Source organism: Tenrec ecaudatus, chromosome 3 (assembly GCF_050624435.1).
Source record: "Tenrec ecaudatus isolate mTenEca1 chromosome 3, mTenEca1.hap1, whole genome shotgun sequence".
NCBI lineage: Eukaryota > Metazoa > Chordata > Mammalia > Afrosoricida > Tenrecidae > Tenrec > Tenrec ecaudatus.
Genome location: NC_134532.1, coordinates 74,567,053 through 74,583,316, shown reverse-complemented (window position 1 = coordinate 74,583,316; position 16,264 = coordinate 74,567,053). Strand labels below are relative to the sequence as shown.

Here is a 16,264-nt window from a genome sequence, read left to right as displayed (position 1 = left end):
GTTTTGCCTCAGTGTGGTGGGGTCAGCTCAGTCACACATCCCCCACCGTCTTGCAGGTGCTGTCCCGTACAGCGTCGTGGGTCAGTGCACGATGTTGCATCTTTCCTTGGGGCCGGCTGTATGGTCCTCTCTGTAAACTGCGCCCTTCGAGCCGGGCTATTGTCCTCTGAGCTTGGTGGTCCCAGGTGTGCTCCGCTCTGTTCTTCCTCCTTCCTTTGCTTCAGCTTCCTTCTGGGTGTGGTGTGGTAGGTCAGTTCCTTTCCCACACCAGACGATCTATTTTCATTTTCTGTGGTACTCCCTTCAATGGTGGGGATCGGGCTAATTCTGGTTCGGGCCGGCGTATGGTCCAGCCTCTTTGTGTATTTCTCCACACTTTACGTTGCCCTCCTGGTTTGGCGTGTAATGGGGTCTGTATGCATGTTCCAGTTCTGTGGGGACACAACCAATACTCTCTCCTGAGTGGGTTAGTGCCCTGTTCCCCCATGCCATCCACTCGGTTTCTCCCCACTCCGCTTCTCCCTCCACCTGCCCCACTTTCCCTTCTTTTTGCTGGGCTCTCATGTACCTCCCTAGGTGTGGCCTGCCCTCCCTCCAACTATCTATGCTTCCCCCCATTTATTGCAAGATAGATGTTTATTCTTCTGTTCCTGGCGTGCTGATTATACTTACCTCAGGGGACTCATGTTATACCGGTCCTTTTGAGTCTGGCTTGCCTCGCTTAATATAATTCCTTCCAGCTCTACCCACGAAATAACGTGTTTCATGTGCTTGTCCATGCTTTTCAGTGCTGCATAGTACTCCATTGTGTGTATGTGCCAAAGTTTACTAATCCGCTCATCTATCGATGGAAACTTAGGCTGTTTCCAAGTCTTTGCTACTGTGAATTGTGCTGCAATAAACATTGGAACGCATATGACTGGTCATGTTTTGTTTGTTGTTTCTACCGGGTATATGCCCAGTAGAGGGATGGCTGGGTAATAAGGTAGATCAATTTCCATTTTCTTTAAGTATCTCCAGATTGCTTTCCACAGTGGCTGTACAAATCCACATGACCACCAGCAGTAGAGGAGGGTTCCTACTTCACCACAGCCCCTCCAACACTTGTTGCTCTCTGATTTGCTGATCTGGGCTAGCCTCAGGGGTGTTAGGTAGTATCTCATGGTTGTTTTGATTTGCATTTCTCTTATGGCTAAGGACATGGAACACTTTCTCATATGCTTATTGGCCATATGGGTCTCCTCCCTAGTGAAAGTTCTTTCAGTTCTTTTGCCCACTTCCTTAGGGGGTTAACTGTTTTCATCTTTTTGCAGGTCATGATGGTGTTGTAGATTTTAGTACTGAGCCCTTTGTCCTATGTGTCATTACTAAAAATCCTCTCCCAGTCTGTGGGTTGTCTTGTCACCCTCTTGGTGAAGTCTTTCAAGGTGCACAGGTGCTTTATTCTTATTAAATCCTATTTGTTGATTTCCAGTTCACCTGTGTGTGTACCCTTCCCTATTGCAGTGAGCCTATGAGTTCCCTGGGCCAGTGCTCTGAGGTTAGTCCTGATGGTTTGGAGTTTAACTTCTAGATCTGTGATCCACCTTGAGTTTATTCTTGTGCTTGGGGTGAGGTAAACGCCTTGTTTCATCTTTCTACATGTGGATAGCCATTGTTGCCAGTTACGTGTGAGTGCCTTCCAACTTGAAGAGCCTATCTTCTGGAACTATATTAGGTAATGTTCCACTTCATGTAGTTTTTCAGTAAGTAGATTGTTAGATATGGACGCCTCTTTCTTAGTGCTAGCCTGTCTTACTGTAGGTGACCCTGCTAATATTTGAAATACTGATGGTATAGTTTCCAGCATCAAGGCAACGCACAAGTCACTACAGTATGAGAAATTAGAGACGGTGGTAGTGGTGAAAATAGATGGGTCCTGGAAAAGGACTTCAGATGACCATCAATTCAACCAAGCATTGGCCCTCATTGCAACTACTATGCTATATAGGTATATTTCTTAAAGCAGATACATTCAGCCCCATATACATAGCATGCAGTCTTTTATTTTGCTAATACATTCCTATCTATTCCATTTAGTAAAGGGTTTAAGAGAGTTTGCATGCACATGGAATGGATGTATGCATTCATCGGTTTATCCCAGGGCTACATAAGAACACATTGTTATGTATTCTACCTCACCCTGAAGAATATGAATATGTGTCATTATGCTGATGAAACTGTATGGGTAGGAAATGAGGAGCCCTGAGACCTTGGTAAGACATACATGGTCCAGTGTGAAGGAGATAAACCTTAGAAACTTAGAAAAATTCGTCACATCCCTAAAATGTAGGGTCCATTTGCCAAAGACAGGTAGGTGCATTACTGGTGAAGGAAAGGACAAATTACTCCCTACACCTCCTCCCATCAGTAAGGAAGCACAGTATATGGTTAACACCCTTGGGTTTTTGAGGAAACATATTCCACACTTGAGGACAGTAGCCTGACCCATTTACTGGTTGATGCAAAGGTGGTTGAATGTGGGCCACCACAGGAAAGGGCTCCAAAACAGGTCTAGGCGGCAGCTTCAGCAAGCTGGTCCCAGGGTCAGAAAGTAGCTGCTCCAGTATTGTCAATCAGTAGTAAGAAAAGATGCAGAGTGCGCTGTTTGGAGCTGGCGACAAGGCCCAATGGGAAAATCATGATGCAGGCACCTAGAGCTTTAGAGGGAGACCGTACCATGTCCATTAGAGATGTGTACACCTATTGAAAAATGACTGCCGACTGCTGCTGGCTTGAAGATACTAAGGGACTACACAGCCAGAATTACCCATCCAAAACGACATCATCAGAACCACTAGATTATAATGTCAGGAAGACAATGATGCCATTAGAAAAGAAAAGAAAATACAAGTAACACTCAAGGATTAAGCATGGGTAAGAGTAAAGGTCACAAGCAAGGCAGTAGACTGGAAACCTATTACATCAGCTACTGCTCTCCCAGAGCATCTCTAATCACCTCTCACTGAACAGTGGGCTCTCATATGACTTACGAAATGGAAAACTTACATTACAAATGGGTTGGCTCAGTGTATGGCTGGGTATAAGCCCCAGATTGTATGGTAGGTCTAATATTATCACTTGGATGGCCCCAAAAGACAGTGGTGAGGGAGAGTCCTCTCACATCACACAGTTTTAAAGATTTTAGTAGGTCACTCACTTCATGTGGCTCATGCTAAGATTTTTTTTACACAGACTTGGGAGGAGTGTTAATGGCCTAACTATCTAGTCAGAAGCCTTCATCACACATTGGGAGACCAGAGACAAGGAAATGTGGCGTGAAGTCATGTGGAAGTGGGCACTGAGTGTAAAATCTTTGTATAGCACAGGTTCGGGCCCACCAGAAAACATCTGATACACAATGAGAAACTAATGCCCCAAATGCAGGTCAGCTGGCCTCTGTCAGTGGCCACTCTAGTGTTGCCACAAAGATTCAAGAATGAAATGACTGAAGGCAGAAATCATAACTACCCATTGGGCAAATATCCTGTGTTCCCATTGAGGGAGGCTGATCCATATTCCACTGCTGCTGAGTGGCAAATACAGCTCTACATTGAGTTGCCATGCCCATTCAAGGCTACTCTTCTCAGTCCCCATCAGCAAGTGCTCCAAGTCTTCCCCATCTGCAGAAAGTATGGTTGTATCATCTGCCAGCAAGCGTTCCTTCAATCCTGAGGCCACCTTCTTCTTCATTTTATCCAGATTCTCCCATGATTTGCTCAGCACACAAACCTAATGAGTCTGGTGAGAGGATAAAATCCCACCCCCCCACCCCCATTCTAAACCAGGCAGCATTCCTTGGCTCCATTCCCACAACTGCCTCTGGCCTATGCACGAGCTCCACATGAGAACAGCCAAGTGGTCTGGAACTCCCACTCGTCTCAAGGCCATCCATAGTCTGTTATTTTCCACACAAGTTTAATGCCTTGGCACAGTCAGTGAAACATCGTTCAGTCAAGTCAATATCGTTATGGTTTTCTCTGCTTGGAGCCGAGCTCCATCTGCCAACAGCACTGATGTCCCTTATTCCATGTCCTCTTCTCAGTAGGCAGAGTTGGGCTCAAAATGGCCCAACTATGACCAATAGCAAGTTAATATGTTAATATCTTGGCCTAGAATTTAATAGCTGACACTTACCAAAGGTAAATATGCTTCCCTCCTTTGCATTTTGTTCATGGTCTGGTAAACTCATTTGTAGAATATTGTAATGATATGTGTGAGGGTGACCTTTATAAGTCACCTACAAGCTTTTGTTCCTGCAGGATGTATTAGGCCATTTGAGAAAGTGCATAGACCATATAGCACGAACACCTGTGCTTTACAGAATGACCTGGCTACTGATTTGCTTGATGTGGCTGAATCTCACTACATCGAAGGGCTAAGCATCCTTTGTGGGATCAGACATAGTACAATGACAACTTAGACATTGAAACAGTCTTAGTACGGTATCTGAATGAAAACAGTATAGATGCTTTGAAGGAAAGCAAAATAATATGGTACCTGATATTGGCTAAATCCTGTGCTTTTCAATTTAGCCATAAGCAGCAGCATGTCTACTTTACAACCAGGCAGAATTTCCACTGGTCTTGCTACATACTTATCGTCAAAATACTAGACTGGAAATATAGGTGAAAGGGTTAGAGCCAAACAAAGTATGATCGATGTCCTTAAAGTTTATATTTTATAAGAAAAATAAGATGCAGTATAATGATCTTGATAGTTGAAGTTGTTAGCTGCCTTTGAATTCACCCATGGGGTCACACATGCGCTTCTTTCCTTACACTCTCTAGGCTAAATAACAAAGATATCTGGAATGCTTTCTTCAAGTAGATAATCTTGGGGTTATATATATTGCTAGTGATACTTGTATTATTTAATATTTCTTCAGGAGCCATTTGAATTTTGTAAGCATTATTGTCACTTAGATTTTAAATTTATGTTAGTTTCTTACCTCTGCTATACTGGCTCTACACAATTCTTGGTCTTTCAAGAAATTAAATTTGAGAAGCATTGTTAAAAAATGATTTATGATTTTTTGAAGACATCTGTATGAAATTCTAAAAGAGGATTTTTAAAAAGATGTTCTTGGAACTTTTAGAATAAATGGATCAATTTCCAAACTGATTTCAATACCTCATAGACTATTTTGAAGATTAAATAAACAATATAAATTCATCTGAATTCTGCAATATTCTTTCAGACATAGTAACTGTGTCATAGTTCACATCACATCTCTGATATGGCAGAAGCCTAGAACTTGATCAACAGAAGCCCCTTTTACAATTTGGATTCATAGCAACTCAAGAGGACAGAATAGAATGTCCCCATAGGGTTTTCCAAAAAAAAAGTAAATCGTTAAGCTCTTAACCACTGTGCCATTTGTGATCCTTAGATCGCGATCACCCCCAAACCAAACCCATTTTTATCAAGTAGCTTCTGAATCATGGTGACCCAATATAGAGTTTCTGAAACTTTGTATCTTTATGGAATCAAATGGCCTCATCTTTCTCTAAAAACACTTGATATCAAAAACAAAAAAGCAAACCACCAAACTCATTGCCTTTTAGTCAATTCTGACGCACAGCAACCCTATGGGGTAGAACAGCAGGGTATAAAGGCAGGGTAGAATTGCCATTGTGGGTTTTCTGAGACACAACTCACTACAAGAGTAGAGAGCATTGTCTTTCTTCACAGATCAGCTAGTGGTTTCTCCAACTCATAGCACTATACCACCACAGCTCTTGGTAAGAGTCTCTCCTAATAATATGTCCATGTGTATATGTGACAAATTCTTACCACCCTTGCGTCTAAGGAGAAATCTAGCTGTGCTTCTTCCAAGAGAGGTTTGTTTTTTCTTCTAGCAGACCACTATACCCTGAGCATAACATAATTTTAGCAGATTTTATTTTTGGTAGAACTTGATAAGAGTCTTGTAAAATTGTACTATGCTATGGGTATAATGGATTGCTAGAAGAACAAACAAGGCTGTCTTCGAAGAGTTTCAACTGGAATGTTCCCTAGGTGGTAAGAATTTGTCTCACTTCAATTGGACATATTATTGGGAGAGCCCAGTAGCTGGTGAAGGACATCATCTTGGTCAAGTAGAAGGTCAGCAAAAAAATTAAAATAGGAAGACCTTCACCAAGAAGGACTGATCCAGTTACAGCACAGGCTGTTAAGAGCTTGGTTATTAACCAAAAGTTTGGTGTTTTGAACCCATCAGCTGCTTTGCAGGAGAAAGATGTAGTGATCTGCTTCCTTAAGGATTTGCATTCCTGGAAACCCAGTGAGCTCTTTGCTGGACTTCTAATTCTCGGGACTGTAGAAAAATAAGTTTGTGGTGTTTTAAGCCACTAAGCTTCTTACAGACCTTCAAGGAAAGGGTAGCCACTTTGTCCTAGTTCATGTGCCTCTAAGATCAAATGTTCTCCACACAGGATTGTTGTTGTTTCTAAGCACTGTAAAATGTCCAAGAGCTTACTGTGAAGTATGCATTAAACCATGAGTGAAGTGCACCTATTTACTGCAATATCAGTTCTTCAAATAGAGGAAAAGGAAAGGCAGGTAGATAAACACAAAGCCTCTCACATCAAGACTTACACACTGCAAGAACATGTTCTAACATGAGCATTGGCCACTCTTTCAAGGATCTGGATGTTTTCAGATATTTATACCAGGCTCTATTTAGTATGCAACAAAAGATGCAAGTCATTGATATTGGCAATTACTGTGGCTGTTAGTTTTGCATGTGTAGTTTTTTAACTCAAATTGACTCAACTACAGGAAATAGTCATTAGAGCAATAGTAATTTTTAATTCCAGCAACCCTAGTGGCACGATGGTGATGTGCTCGGTCCTTTGCCAGAAGACTGGCAGTTCCACAGCATTATGGGAGAAAGATCTGCTCATCCTGCTTCTATAAAGATGCCAGCTGAGGAAACCAACCGTCTGGGGCAGCTCCACTCTGTCATATGAGGTTCATTATGAGTCAAAATCAGCTGGTGGTAACTGGAGTTGTTTATCCAGTACTGCTGTGTGTTTTCTTTCTAGCTCAATGAAGACTGAGTCATGATGAAGCCTCAAAACAAACTCAGTCTAGACGTTGGACAAATAAGCTTTGTTGCAGTAGGAGTTTTCTGAGTTAGGTGTCTGCTGAGAATTCCTCATCTTTGTTAAAAGAAGGAAACAGAGGATGGGAAAGAACTGCTTCTGACTATATCCCGTATGTGTGAACATATACAGACTGAGAATGTGCTTGCGGGTCCCTGCAATCCATGAACATATCAATTAACAGTGCCCAGTTCTTTCTGAGCACAATCTTGAGCTGAAAACCACAGAAAGAAAACTAGAACCCAATGTATCACTATGGGGTGGATCCCGACTCTGTGACCTTGGAGGGTAGGGTGGAACTGCCCTTGTGGGTTTTCAGGGCTGTATGTCTCCACAGCAGAAAGCCTCATCTTCTTCCTCAGAGTGGCTTATGGTTTTGAACTGCTGACCATGTGGTTAGCAGCCCAATTTGTAAAATACTATGTCACCAGGGCTCCTTACAGGTATAAAAAGCAGAGTAAAACCAGCAATAGGCTCCCAGTGCATGCAGCTGTAAAGCAGAGATAATATGTATACGGTTAATGCAAGGAAAGGGCTACTGTGGAGCTGAATCAGGACGCACATACGATAGTACCATAACATTTAAGGTTTAACATGTAACCTCAAACCTGTGTAACTTGTCTGCAAGACTCCACATCATATGCAGGAACCAATACCTTTGTAAGGATTTATTATAATAACTTCGGATGTATCACTTGATTCTAAACTTAAATACCAAATTTTTCTTAGCCCCCCACCCCCAAAGGAAGATGTAGTATTTCAAAAACAGTACACATCACAAATGTAAGACTGATGTGACCTTTGCAGGGCTGACCTTTAAGGTACTTGTGCCAACCACTTGTGAATCTGCAGGGATAGCGTCTACCTGAATTTCAATATGAGTTCCTCAGACTGGCTTCATCTTCTGTCAGTATCACTATTTTTGCAAGGGAAGTCTGTATTTAATGTTACCAATCATAAAAAACGGAATAGTGTTATTGGGGTTTTATTTACCTGGAAACTCTTTTTGTTGGCATAAGAGGAAAGTTTAAAGAAAGATTTTTTTTCCCTCTGCATTTCAGTTTGGAATGTTTCCCAGGCCTCTTAACCCAGCTTTGAACTTGAGCCTAAAGGAAATGTTTGATCTTCTTTGTCTTTCAACTTGCCAACATTTCTCTTCCTTTGAAATTTCCTTGTTGTTTCACGTTTGGTTATGTTTCAGAGTGTGTTTTCGAAATGTAAAGCTCTCGGGGGTTAAATATGAGTCTTCTTGGTTTATGCTCAGCACAATGTTGTCACCCCCAAAATATTGTTCATTAAAATCTTGTTGTTCCTGTAGTCGTTTGGGAATAAGAATTGGGAGTATTAGGTTTTGCTTCTTAGAGGTGTGAAAGACAAAAACAAACAAGCATCTCAATGTGAATATTTTTTCCATTCAAAAATATTTGCTGGGACTCCTCTGTGTGGTAAAAGTTAATATTGATTGAAAAATAAGCTGCCATATCTAGTATGAATGAGTTTTGTGGTTAATATGAAAGAAACTTAAAAGTGACTTCTTGATTCATAAATTCAAAAATGTTTGGTCTTACTGGAACAACACATATTTGTTGCCAACTATTATTATGTTTCTTGGTCAAATTACTAAGGATTCTAGAATCCAGTTATTTCCCCTTAAATGAATTAAAAGCAAAAAGCTATTGGGGACCATGTCTGACCTCCTTCAGCTACACAAAGGAGACAGACAGTCCAGCTCCACCACTGTCCATGGAAAATTTCTGGGAGGTGGAGGTTAGTTGTGTGGCCCACCCCCACCCCAACTTCTTTACCTTGTTAGGACACCTGCTGCTGGCCCCAGGGCACTGTACTCTGTTAGCTTTGTTAATCCATTGCCTCACAGAACTCACAGGCAATGCTTACAGTATGGGGGATTTACTAGAGACATTAAGGATGCCATCCTGTTTTCCATGGCAACACTTTTTCTGAACTATGGTGGCTGACATGTCTCTTTCTAGTCTTCCATCCCTCTCTGTTTCCCGGCTTCTCAGCCATTCAGCCCCCTTGCCCTCTGCCCTGCTCCAGCCAAAGTTATAAAGCTCCATTATCACTGACAGATACTCAAAAGGTACCTCGCCTGAAAGGCAGCCTCTGCCCCAAAGGCACTCAGTTTCACGTGGTCCAGGGAATCAGAGCCTACGTCTCGGCCTCGTGGCTCCAGCTCACGGGCTCGGTCCTGCTCCTCTGCTCTTTCTCATGGTCTTGGAGCAGCTCATTTGCTGTCTGATCTCAATTCTGGTCTCTGGTGTTTCTGCTGCCCTGCCACTGCAGGGAGGGATCTCACGTGTGTGCCGCTGGTGACGCTTCTTCCTGGATGGTCACAGGATTCTCTGAGATGGCTCACTTACATACTCAGAGAAATGGCAGAAATGGACCAATCCCTAAGTTGAGTCCTCTATATTAGATTGTCATAAAAGCAACTGGGTATATGCACTCTCTGGGTGTCAGTTACAAAGATCATGGACGAGGCAGATTGCCACATCAGGGAATTTCACTTCACTGTAAATATGTAGAGGGGGTGGAAAAAGAGACAAATATATTGTATTACCAGGTGAGCAATTTGCTTTAACTTATTATGAAACTCTACTGATCTAGGCTGAGCTCTATGAAAAACTCATTCCTAAATTTTATGAAGCTGGAATGCCCACTCCATGTCTCTTTTCCATGAAAGTGGAAAAATATAGATGAGTGTGAAGAGTAGCCAGAATAGAGAGCCAAAAGAGTCGCTCACACACACAAAGAACAATACAGGGAGGAATGGAGTTTGTTAAAGTGTGTGTCACATAAGTCGACGAGAAGGAAAAGATGAGCCCAATCTTTGTTTTAAATGACCTTTTCTGACCTTGGGATAAGCTCTTCGCAGGATACCTCTTTTATTGCCTTGATTTGGTGGAAATAGAATAGAGGTTAAAAAAATTCTAAATTGGATCAAGCAACTTAGCTGCTAGCTTAAAATATGTCAGAAAGCCCATTTCAGTGGGAAACCACTATGATCACCATTAATAAGTAATAATATAATTGTGTGTAGTTCAAACAAATGCATTTTTGTAGCACTTTGGACTACTTCTCGAAAATTAAAGCATTAAATGTTAACCTATGATATTGTTTTCTGGCATTTGTCACTTTACTCAATCGTTACTTTATAAAGTAAAAAGTTTGGCTGGCATCCAGAGAGCTCCTGACTTCTCAGCACAGTGACGTGTTCTAACAGCGGAGTGCAAGACTACGGAGACTTTAATTTGAATTTTGTCTATGAGCTGACACTAGAAATAGACACCATAACCCCAGCGAACCTAATGTCATAGAGACACTAAGGAAAATGGAAGAGAGCATTGTTCTTAACAGATAAGGCAGAATAAAGAAAATCAATGTAATTGTGGAAGAGACTGGGAAGGACTGTCTTCTATAGAAGCCAGTGGATTCCCACAAGCCCCCAGGACTGGCAGGGGGTGCCACCAGGTGCACCTTGAACTCTGGGGTAGAAATAATTGCTGAGGCCACAGCCAAATGTGCAGCTTTGGGTGGTGGTTATTGCTAGGTGCCTTCCGAGTGGGTTCTGATTCCTAGAGACCCTGAAGGACAGCGTAGAACTGAGAACTGCACCTGTGGGTTTCTGAGACTGTAACTCTTTACAGGAGTAGAAAACCGCTTTCTCCCTCTGAGCAGCTGGTGGTTTGGAAATGTTGACCTTGTCGTTCACAGCCCAATGGGTTCGCCACCTGGACTCCACGCAGCTTTTGGTAGCAGGAGCAAATACTTAATGAAGCTTTAATTAAGGCACCTCCTTCCATGCTTTCTCCTGAACTCCAGTCTGGCTTCTATCCGACCAATGACTTCTCAGACCACTTTTAAGTCTACCAGTGATCCATGATCCCAATGATTTGCATTCTCAAACCTTATTTAACCTCTCTCTCCACCCGACGTGTCAGTTCATTTTATTACAGTGACGTGTGTGTTTCTGTGATGCTAAAAGCTAGGCCACTGTTATTTCAAATACTAGGAAAGTCACACATGTGAAACACGTTTTGGTGAAGCTTCTAGGTTAAGACAGGCTACAAAGAAAGATGTGGTACTCGGTTCTCAAATATTAGGCAGTGAAAGATTTATGGATTACCATAGAAGATTGTCCGTCTCACTTTGGCTATGGCATCAGGAGGGAGCAAGACTGGTGGAGGACAGCAGTCTTCCAGATTTTCTCTCATCCTAGTGGGCTTTCCATCTTATTCTCTTATTCTGGCATCTCCTTTCTCTTTTTCCCACTCTATCATAGCTAATTGCTGAAACGAAATATGTAAATGTATGCATACATGATCTTACCCAGCCCCAAGGCTTTAGTTTTATCACCCAAATATAAGGTAGATTCAAAGGAAAGTGCTTTCCCACTCTCTCAGTGAAAGAAACAAAACAAAGGAAAACATTTTTAAAATTTCATTTTAACAATAAAAACAAATGCACTCTTAAGGAAATAAAACAGTTAAACATACAACCAATTTGGTTACTTATATTAACAATTACATATTATATAAAAATGCTGTTATAGAGGTAGATGTATTCCTTTGGTCAAATTTGCTACAAAGAATCTTTCTCAATCATTCTTTTTTTTTTTTTAATTTCATCATTTATTAAGCTGTTTAAGTTCTTGCAACTAGGTTTTTACAAGCTGGTGAACACTGACAAAGTATTTCTCTCACAGAATTTTAACCACATATTCCCAGACAGTATAAATACATGGTTGAACTAACATTAATCCACATCACCATTTTATCAATTACATAGTAAAACAAGTGATCAAGTGTCCAAATATTAAGTTACACAGCTCAAAAGATCTGTACAAAGTGCAGGCTGTTCAATCCATTAGCAGAAACCCCACTCCACCCCCCCCTTTTTTGCAAGAGGTTGGGAAGAAGGGGGGGGGTGGAAGTAACACTTCAAACAAAAAGTTATTAAACAGCTTCCAATTGATATGAAGGCAATTTCAGAGATTTTTATGCCTAAGAATTGTTTTATTTACAACAAAGCATCTCTGCCTTTAAAAATATTTACTCAATTAAAGAGAATATTCTACTTGTTCTGCACAAGACAAAAGTAACATTTTGCTAAAAATCTTTAACAACTCCCTCCCCTCTCATTCTTTTTCCTGGCCTGTCCTGTTCGGAAGCACCCAAAGTGGAGGCATTCTATTATTTGTGAGGCTTCTCATGATTCTTTCTTTGGTCTGGAGACATTAAAGACCTGTGCTCTGTGTAATGTAGTTTGTTTTCAAGTGAAGGTTTTCCATAAAGGCACAAAAGGACACGAAGACATTAGTGGGACTGTAAGACTTGGTAGCAATCTCTCCAAACCACTGGTTGTGAAAACCTGATGAATCTGTATGAATGTGGGGCACGAACAATGAACCGGCAAATAACCATCCAGGTCCCGCTTTCAATGTTAAATGACGGAAGGAAGAAACCACAAACGGTCTACCGTGTTCAACTTCCTGGGGTTTCTTTTTCTTCTTAAGTTCTGCCTGATCCTGAAAATACACAAATATTGGGCTGCGTGTTTGGACACCTAATCTCACTAAGTGTCTCACATGTTGATAAGGTCCCGGCATGGGAAACATTTTAAAGATGTAAAAAAAACAAACTGCATGATTTCAGGACAGGTCAATTGGGGCAAATGATAAACACATGTTAAGTGATGAATCGTAAGACACCTTTGCTAACTGTCCAGATAAGTTGGATCTCAACCCAAACAGGGAACCTGCATGTTCTGTCACATGTGTAACCTGGTAGAACTGCTTTCCATGCTCTACGGAAGCTTTATTAGACTTATTCACCAAGCTCACATGCTGGTCAGTGTGCTTGACAAAGCAGGTCCTGTCTCAAGTTCCAATTTCAAAGCAGTACCGTCTGGTACCCATTTATTTTATATTTAATCAATTAATTTTTTAAAATATATTTTTGGGAGCTCTTACAGATATCATTACAATCCATAGTCCCATTAGATCTTGCATAATTGTACAATTGCTGCCACCATCATTTTCAATACGTTTTCTTTTCTTCTTGAACTCCTTGATGTCAGCTCCCCTTTCTTCACCTCCCTCCACCACCCTACCAACTCCTGATTCCTCAATAGGTTATATATTATTATTGCTTTTGAAAAGGTTATCATAACTTCCACCATCCCATTTATCCAATCACCTGAAATTCTGATGTTTGTTCCCTTCTAGTAGGGGTATACAGTCATCATTGCTATCTGTTCCACCTTCCTCCCTTCCCTCCCCCTCTCTTTCCATGTCCTCAGGGGGTCATTACTTCCCTTACTGTTTCTGAGGGTTTATCTATCTTGACTTTCATGAACTGAAAGAGTTTCATTGTACCCATGTACTTACGCAGGTCTAGCGAGATTAGTGAGGTAAAACTAGGGCCATAATAGTGGGAGGAGGAAATTTTAAAGAACTAGAGGATAGTTGTGTTTCATCAGTGCTCTACTGCACCCTCAATATAGCTCCCTTCCGTATGGCCCTTCTATGCGGGGCTGTCCCATTATTTCACAGGTGGGCTTGGGGTTTCCTCCACCTTGCCTATGTTCCTTCACCTCTGTTTGATTACTTGTTTTTGAACTTCTGATACCTATTCCCATCGACACCTCATGATCACACAGGCTGGTGTGCTTCTTCCATGTGGGCTTTGCTGAATCCCTGCTAGATGGCTGCTTGTTTAACTTCAAGCCTTTAGGACCCTGGACACTATGTGTTTTAATAGCTGAGCACCATCAGCTTTCTTCACTACATTTGCTTCTGCACCCCTTTTTGCCTTTAGCAATCATGTTGGGAAGATTATCACACATTCAGACATCTGTTTATTGAAAGCAAAAGTTGTTTCTATGGCTATAGGAGTCTTTGAAGTGCAGCTGCATTTTAGGGCGATACTTCTCCAAGCCGCTTACTATTATTGAAAGTCCCACGGCATTCTGTCCTGTGAGCTGCACTGCACCTTGTTTCATTCCACCTTCTCTTAATGCTAGGGCAGCATGTACTGTACCGGAGTGCTCCACATCCTGAACACCACGAACAGCTGAACAGCTCTGCATGAAACCTAATTTTTAGGAGCGGGAACCAGTCATCCACAATTGTTTGGAGGTGGTGCACCACCCTCCAAAGGCCAATCAAGAACCTGAATGTCTGACTCTCCCGCCAACCCTAGGGGTGTGTGCAACAGAAATGTGGGTGAAGGATGTAAAATATGAAAATAATAATAATTTATCATTTATCACGGGGTCACGAGGCTGGGAGGGAAAAAAGAGGAACTGCCACAAAAGACTCAAATAGAAAGTAAATATTTAGAAAATATTGATGGCAATATATGTACAAATATGCTTGATACAATTGATGTATGGTCTGTTACAGTGGCTGTAAGAGCCCCTGATAAAATATTTTTTTATAAAAAAAAGACCCTGAAAGCCTTCTTTTTCCACAAGAGCAGTGTAATAAATTGCTTCTAACAATCTCACTATTGTGGTATCCATACTTCTTAAGTTGCTCTATACATTTGTGTAAGGTCTCGTTGGTTGGATGGTGTGTAATAAGAAATCTCATGTTCTTGTGCGTGACTTCCACAGCAGCTGGTTCAATCAAGCCGGGTTGATTTAATTTTAAAAGCACTCAATAGGGCTATGAATGGATTTTTTTAAGTGAATACAGAAATGATGTAAAGAAATTGAAGTCTTTTTCAAAATATTCCACTTGAAATTCTCAGTTTATGCTTTACTCAGGGAAATCCTCTGAGTATGATGGTCTTAGTAATGGAAAATTAAATGAACCTTCTAATAAGAAGGAGCCATTCTCCAATCCAGTAACACTGAGGCAATGGAAAGGAAGTGCACTGAGGTCTACCCCCTCAAGGTCAGAACTCTCGAAAATTTCTCTGTGCGTGGATTTCAATTCAACACTCTGTGTCCACGTTATCAGTTCTTATGGGGGCTTCTGGGTGGAGTAACAATGCATTTCTCCGGTTCACTTGGGTCATGCTGTGCCTGGCAGTAGTCTCCAAAACCCTCAGAAATTCCATGAATGTGTGACTTGGGACACCATAGAACTGAGGACCATGTTTCCTCATGGAAGATTGTGGTCTGATCCAACAGCCGATCCCGAGGCGGCGGCGACACAGGCAGTGGCAGTGGCAGCAGGGCAGGGGGCGGTGGTCTCTGGAGGGCAGATCCAAAGAATATCTGTGAAATCATATCGAGCAAAGATGCCACTCTGATGACCAAGATGTGTCTGACCCAATCGAGGGTATTTTCAATCATATCACATAGGTGCAAAACCTGCACAATGACAAAGGAAGACTGAAGAAAAACGACACATGTGAATAATGATGCTGAAGAAGAAAGAATATTGAATATACCATGGGCTGCCAGAAGGACTTAAAAATATCAATCTCGGAGGAAATACAGCTAAAATGCTTCTTAGAAACCAGATGGTGAGATGTTGTTTCACTTACTTTGGACATGTGACCAGAAGGGATTGGTCTGTGGGAAAGTACATCATGCTTGGTCAACTATTGTGGCAGCATACAAGAGAAAGGATCCTGTTGAATTTTTAACTAGGGGTTTGCACCTAAAGCTGGAAAATTGTGAGGTCATGAAGAAATTCTCCTCTCTAGGACTGAAAGTTAAAGAGCCTGTGGGCATCCTGCAATGCTCAATAGGTGACTACCTGGATCCACGTGTTGAGAGGAAGTGGGAGAAATGCAGCAATAGAGAGATGGGTTGAGTCTGGCCACTGACCCATGGACCTGGCTCACAGGGACTAGCGGAGAAGAAAGCAGGTTGACTGCTCTGAAGTTTATAGAGTTGTGTGTAAACTGAGCCTATGGCACGATCTATCCCAATGGGGCTAGACTTGTTGAGAAATGGTGATGGGGCCCGTGGTCAAAAGGCAAGGTGGCCAATGGGCACCCTGGTGAAGCTAAGGGAGATGGCCCACATTGAGTTGACCAAAACCCAACCAGATGAAGATAAGGTTTATAAGCCTGTGACTTGGTGCATATTGCTGCTGGCTTTATGGGTGACCTGTCCTGATTTCACCTTGCTTATGG

The 16,264-nt window shown here is 41.8% G+C and overlaps 1 pseudogene; it reads right to left on the bottom strand.

Annotated features, from left to right (window-relative positions):
* Window positions 1-14,027: 14,027 nt before the first annotated feature.
* On the bottom strand, window positions 14,028-14,763 carry LOC142443436 (protein tyrosine phosphatase type IVA 1-like; annotated as a pseudogene).
* Window positions 14,764-16,264: the final 1,501 nt, after the last annotated feature.